Source organism: Varroa destructor, unplaced genomic scaffold (genome assembly GCF_002443255.2).
Source record: "Varroa destructor unplaced genomic scaffold, Vdes_3.0 BEIS01000007.1, whole genome shotgun sequence".
Lineage (NCBI taxonomy): Eukaryota > Metazoa > Arthropoda > Arachnida > Mesostigmata > Varroidae > Varroa > Varroa destructor.
In genome coordinates, this window is record NW_019211460.1 from 23924993 (window position 1) to 23932152 (window position 7160).

Below are 7160 nucleotides of genomic sequence, written 5' to 3' on the forward strand. Positions count from 1 at the left end.
TGTGTGTGTGTGTGTGTGTGTGTGTGTGTGTGTGTGTGTGTGTGTGTGTGTGTGTGTGTGTGTGTGTGTGTGTGTGTGTGTGTGTGTGTGTGTGTGTGTGTGTGTGTGTGTGTGTGTGTGTGTGTGTGTGTGTGTGTGTGTGTGTGTGTGTGTGTGTGTGTGTGTGTGTGTGTGTGTGTGTGTGTGTGTGTGTGTGTGTGTGTGTGTGTGTGTGTGTGTGTGGGTAACGGTTATTAGTTCTAGCAAGTCTTTTTAGGCTTTGTAGTTGTCTTTGTTCTTCGTTCTGGAATTGAAACCCGTTCAATATCATTGCCTCTATAATATATAGTAACCGGCAATGAGTTTATGTAGACTGTGAATGCTTTCCGTAAGTACTCTGCGTGTGTTTATGTTCGAGTCATAATTATTTTCCCGCAAGTCGTACCTCTTTCACCTAGCAACGCTGAACGACGCGTCATCATTCGTATCGGGCATACATTGCCGGGCCATTGCAGGTTGGTTTCCATTGTCGCTCACTATCATTGAGTAGTTTCTTCTAGAGTTCACTATTCAAAATTCCAATGATGCTATTTGATGTAAGACCAAATGTCAGCGATTTCATTGTCGGCAAGCGACACTCCCACAGAACAAGTATATGCTGGTCTTGGCCGCTTCAATTGGCTCGGACTACTCTAGGCAGATCCCTTTAACCAACCAACAAAATGGTTATAGTTATCTGATCTAATGGATACTATTGTAAATCCATTAGATATACTGATTTGTCGAGTACCAGATTTAATACGGTCGCTACTAAGGAATATTCGAGGTGCATACGACCATTCACAAGATGCTAGCTTATCCCAGTGTCAACAAACGTCTCTCTTTCTCTTGAGCTCATAGAACGCTCACCGTTACAATCAACATTCGATAGAAATCTCATGTCTTTATATAGTACGGGTACGGATATCGATGCGTAGACAAAACGCAAACATTTTGAGTATGCGATCGTTAATCTCACTTCACGCAGGGAGCCAACAACATCCAAAATGAACACGCACCGTACCGGTAAGCTTAGCCCGATGCTGTCACTGGATAGCAACAATTTTACTATCTGACCATCATCACAAAAAGTCACAGAATGGATGATATGCGACGTAAACGGGACACGTAGATAATGGTCGCTTGCTAAAGTATATACGGGAAATAAACATCCCTCAATCTGTATCACACGCACACTCTTGCCCCTCTTTCCTTTTCTCTCTATCATTCACTGACGAACTATCTCCTCAGCCTTACCATGGTTCGGGTAGATATCACAGCAGTACACTTCAAATGCCTTGAGATTCACGTCGTCTGACTTCACCTCTTTCACTTTACTCTACCTCGAGCTTAACACTGCCTTCAATTACACACAAACAGATACTTTCGACTCGTCGTCAAACTATATCGTTTGTTAGTCATCCTATAGTTTATTAGTCATTCTCACTTTCTGCCTGCCATAGCTTTCCGTCTCATTATACACACACCGTTCAGTATTAATTCTACGTTCTGGTCCGCTCGTAGTCATCCTTGCCACCAGGGAACGGTGCACGTTCTCCGGTAACGCCCGGTTTTCACTAGCGCCATTCTTATTGTCTTACAGCTTGTTTTTAATCAAGGTCAAGGCTTCGTTTCTTTTTATTAGAGAAAAGCCTTCCTTCGTCAACTTCGCACGTATCCTCTACGAAGGGCCCACCGTTATGTCGTGACGAGCCCGCCTTTATCACTATCGTGTAATGATCGAATACCTTCGCAATATTCGCGAAGTGCGTTCGCCTGTCGTGCTTTGGGAGTATCTGCTTCGATGTTGTATTCCTTTTGCATCTGTTGATGTTTTTTCATGCTGACCGTTTTTTCCCCCCCCCCCCCCACAATTATCAGCCAATTGCATTTGCTTCGAAATTTGTTCTCTGCGGAATCTGTCACAGTATCACTGTCTCTATGGGCAGCTGGCATTGCCTGTGATGCCACTATACTCTGTATTAATTACGATTGTTATTGTTGTCGATCTCGACGCTCTTGTGTTGTTCTCAGTTGTATTCATATTTGTTGCCTTTGTTGCCACCAAACAGTGAAATTGAAAAGAAAAGGTGACGTTGGGCTTTCTTTGAGCAAAGAAGGCATCAATATCAATCCTAAATATATATATATATATATATATACTTTTTTTTTGAGAGGCCAGAACGCATGAAACTATCTTGTTTTGTAGTTCTTTTTGTTAAATTGTTAGACGGCAGACAAACCGAATCCAACAGTTTATATGCCGGTTCGCTGAGTAATTAACCGGTCGGAAAGGACATTGTGTCTATAAATCCCACATTGTTTTGTTGTCATTGCGTCTAGGTGAAAGCATCTGTTTTTCTCCAGCTTTCGATAGTTCGGTCTGTTTTAATTGAGACAGCCTGATTTTAACTTGAGCTTTGCTGTAAACCATTTATACATGTATATATACAGAACGAGTATATACATCGACAATGAAAACTAATGATGATAGCATTGAGAAGTAGCTATAAAAATTACGACGTGAAAAAGGCATGACGCATTGTTAGTAAGGCAAAACTAAGAAAAAAAAATGATGACAAACACGACATCAAAAAATACGATGACAAACAAGAAATAATAGTAATCTTATTGAAATATTGTCGACCGTGACATATATTTATAGAATAACTCACGATATCCTATTCTGTAATATTGTATTAATTATGCTATTTGTGTTGATCATGGGCTAGATGTTAGGTGAATCAGCTCTCGAGTGAAAATTTATGACTAATGGTAGCAAAGCAAAGACGCGTCGATTTTATAGAATTGGAGATACCTGTTTTGAAGGTAGCAAAAAGAAAAAGGGAAGAGGAGCCGCTTCGCGCCACTAGGTTAACCTTTAATGAGACCTTTTTCCTTGCCACTTTTTCCGCGGCCTGCCCTTCCGCCTTAGATACAGCCCCGATCCTTAACACAATACCGTAACTGACGGCTCGTTTAGGAGAGTAAGTACCCGACAAAAAAACTTCGACATGATATGAGATGAGGGCAACAGTGAGCTACTTTAGTCATAACATTGGGTAGCGTTGTTTTAACGTTCATTGAAATTATATAGTTTGTTGACGATGTCTGATGATACAAAAATGCAGGTACCGTTTGAAGTTCTTAAGAGGATGATAACACTGCTTCGATTTTGATGATACAGCATACGTGTATGTAGAACTGCCAAGGCCGGGGATTGATGATGGTACGAATCAAATTAATGAGGATTATTTTACAATAGTATTGCACTATAACTACCCTTAGAACAACACAAACCTACAACTGGTTTTCGTTAATAATAACGGATATTCAGTTGAGAATAACCCCATAAAAAGGAAATGTATCGCATACAGCCAATACGGGCAGAAACTATTGTGAGGGCTGGCTGGCTGGCTGGCTGGCTGGCTGGCTGGAAGCGTGGAAAATCGTTTGTTTGGGACATTTGTTGGCTTGCTCAGCTGGGGGGGGGGGGGTCTGTCTGGCGGGTACTCATACGCCAGCAGCGACTGACGATGATAGTTATAACGATGCAACAAGTGATATTCATCATTATTACTACTGCTGCTGTGAATACCTTCAAGTCAACTGGGACGCCGTCATTGGCGAAGCTATCATCTGTGAGCAATACAGATACTAAATTACAGTAATAAAACAGCAAACAGAATAACGTGGACGTACCAAAAAAAGAAAGACGGGAAATAGCTGGCTTTTTCCACCTCCACTGATGTTTTGGCCTGAGTGTGACTGAACATGTTGATGAAAAAGCTGCACAACCATGTGTAACAATGGTGTTTTAGATAAGGACACAGAACGAGGCAGAAACAATTATTGTTACTTTATTATTATTATTACAACTATAATTACAAGTGATAAAATGAGTATAATATAATTATTATGACTGCTAATGCTATGTCTATAATTACCGAATGCGGAGGTTGACTATGTATCGGTACATATTTAAATGAGAACGCCGGCGGGCGGGCGGGCGGGCGGGCGGGAGGGTGCTTAAGCTCCGACGAGATGGAAAAGTACTATCTTGTAAGAAAAAAAAACCAACAAAGCGGAAAAGAAAAAGTGAAATAATAACCACCCACCGAAGAAAAGAAAATTGGGCAGCTGTGCGGAGAAACAGCCCTGCCACAACAGACGATGGCAAACCCGGAAAGACCCGGACGGACAAAGAGAGAGAGAGAACAAGCAAAAACCATTAAGCCTGTAAACTATCGGTAAAAGGATAGATTATTACTGATATTCATAATAATATTAATAAGGTGAGCATCAACTATATATATATATGAAGGACGGCAACAAAAAATTATTATTATTATTATTATTATATAAATGAGAACAACAGCTGAGAGAAGTTTGTAATTTTGTTCGACTTTTCCTGCCAGAAACATACTTTTTCTGGTTGACGACATATTGATGATGAAGGTGAAATAAATACGTAACAATGTAAATGACCTTAGTGAAAATATGTGCTCAGTTCAATACGTTGATCGATATATGTAGGTAAAAATTTCGTAGTGAAACTATTAATTAAAGGTGGTCGTTGTTCGTGGAGTAGATATTTAGATATGGTAAACATATTAACAAGACGATGATGGACCAGCGTTTTATATTTTCGAAGGTGTTGGTCCTTAAAGGATAAAGCCAGCTGTCCCGGTACCCCAATGGCAAACTGGTCTCAAGTACTCGTCGATATAGTGGATTTACCGTCCAAAGCACAAAGATATTGAAGTTCAAGAACTTGAAGCATAACGACCAAGAAGATCTTGGTGGACTACTCGCATTAGTTATGCAGGCCGAGAGCACTTACGACCGGATTCACCATGTAAACGGCCGTAACGGGATGCTAAAGTATAGTGGGGTGAAGAAACGCAGTTATTACTAGAAACGTAGCAGAAAGCGCTTTCGCTGAGAAAGTTTTTACGACCACTTCCAGAACCCCTGCAGTTGGACGCGGTGTATGTCAGAACCTACTCAAAAGGGAAAAGACTTTGGTAAAATCTACGATACGGATAAGGATCGCTAATGAAAGAGCATGTAAAATTTGTTGGCTGCTATTCATCGAAAGTAAACAAGGTTTTCCATCAGAGGACATTCATCTCATAGAATAAGTCCTAGCACAGAAGGATCGATTTCTGTAGATTGTGTTGGTGGGTTCTGGAGCTGCATTCGAGTCGAAAGCTTTCGTTTTTAGAATGCGTTAGGATATGCGTAGTAAAACATTTACTACCGCCCATCAAGGAAATATTACAGTCCAGTTGCAGAATCGCAGTCGACAAAGTAGAGAACAGGCTTTGTGCAACGTTAACATCCACAGATATTGTATGCATAGTAGCCATTCTACTGAATTAATCATCACCTATGCAGCCGTTGTCGTACTATAGAGTAGTAACAAGTGCCATCTTCAGCAGGCACTGACTATCTCGGCGGTCTTGAGGTCAGTAGATAAATGACAAGAGTAATGAGGTTTAGACGTCGAGGGAGCCTTCTAAGAAATACCGCCACCGCGTCAAAACAAGTGCCGACGTAGGACTAGGGGCAGAAAACGGTACTGGAAGGGTACTAAAGCTTAAAGGCACTGGTTCCAGCCAGGAATGAAGCACAATGTCCGCAGACAGGATGTACATATTAGCTGGCTCAGCAGGAGACGACTACAATAGTCTTATTACACAGTCCATTTGGCCATTTTGTTGCAGTTGGGTCAAAGAGTCGACAGTAGATATTCCATATACAGGTGTCGTTGCAGATATCAATTGCGGATCGTTGCATCATATATGAGTGTATTTTTCTCCTATCTTATGCCCAACCATAATCAGGTTGTTAACTGTTCGTTTCGGGAATTGTTCTCAAAGAGAGCTATAACGTAGCTCCAGAACTTGATAACGTTGTTTGTTTCCAAAGTGATTTGGTTACCAATTGGTCAGTACAATACCATAATAATCTCTGATTCTTCTTTGTTACGTATCGACATATATATATATAACGAAAGTTCAAGGTAAGAGTACGTTTTGCTTTTACTTGTATCTAAATTGCAAAGTTTTCCACCCATTACCAATGGGTAGCATGTTTCCTGCAAGTACATGCAAGCTAAATGAAAATGTGATAATGCAATTCAATATTTACCTATCATTATACGTCAAGGCACTGAGTGGGCGCGCACACCTCGTCGCACGCCTTGAAACGTGTACCAATTAAGTGGGTCGATACCTGGGAACGACGTCTGCCAGATATGCCAAACGCAGGCATCGTTGCAAAAAGTATTTTCGAAGAACGGTGTGCTATTTAACGAAGGGGAAGTGGGAGAGTCAAGGCGAAATATTGACTCAAACTTGGACTTAGGGGACACGGCGTGCAGTCAGAAACTACTTCCACAATAAAAGCCGTTGTCCTCGCTTCGGTTCACCCAGTCGTTCGATCGACTGATCGCTCAGTAAATCATTTGGACAGTCACAATTCGTCAAGCTGCCTGCACTGCCTGGCAGTCACGGTTGATAGTTAGTCTTGTTGCTACTGCTGACATAGACATTGAGACGAGCGATGGCAACGAGGCAGTGAGGACAGGTGTTGGGCCCTCACCCCCTTTTTATTGACGAGTAACAGGGAGCGGTTCCTAGTCGTGAACCATCTTCAGTCGGAGCCTGTGCCGCGATTAGCGCTGCGGGCACCGCCGCTGGTTTTGCTGGCGCTGATTTTGACTGAATACTTACTGTGCGAATTATACAAGTAAAATAATCAACCATACTGCACGGAGCTAAAAAAGGCGGTGGTCCCAGGTGATTGGCCCATTATTGTGTCATATAAATCAGAACTGTGATACATCTTTAGCTTCCTGCTCCTCCTTTTCCTTCTATTGGCACTATTTTATTTCTAACGAAAAATGCTGGTTAGATTTAAGGATTCTACCAATAATGGAAGTGTTCTGGTAATATCGCGGAGCGTGTAATGGTAGCAAAAAATCTGCTAGCAACGGCTAGCAATCTGAACCACTAAACAGGTAGCTGATTAGTTAGTGATTCTAACAAGAACCTGAAGCCTAGGCCACCTATTAAGGAAGCGAAGTAATCTAAAGCACACTGAATAAAATTGAGTGCAATCTAAATAACAAGTAG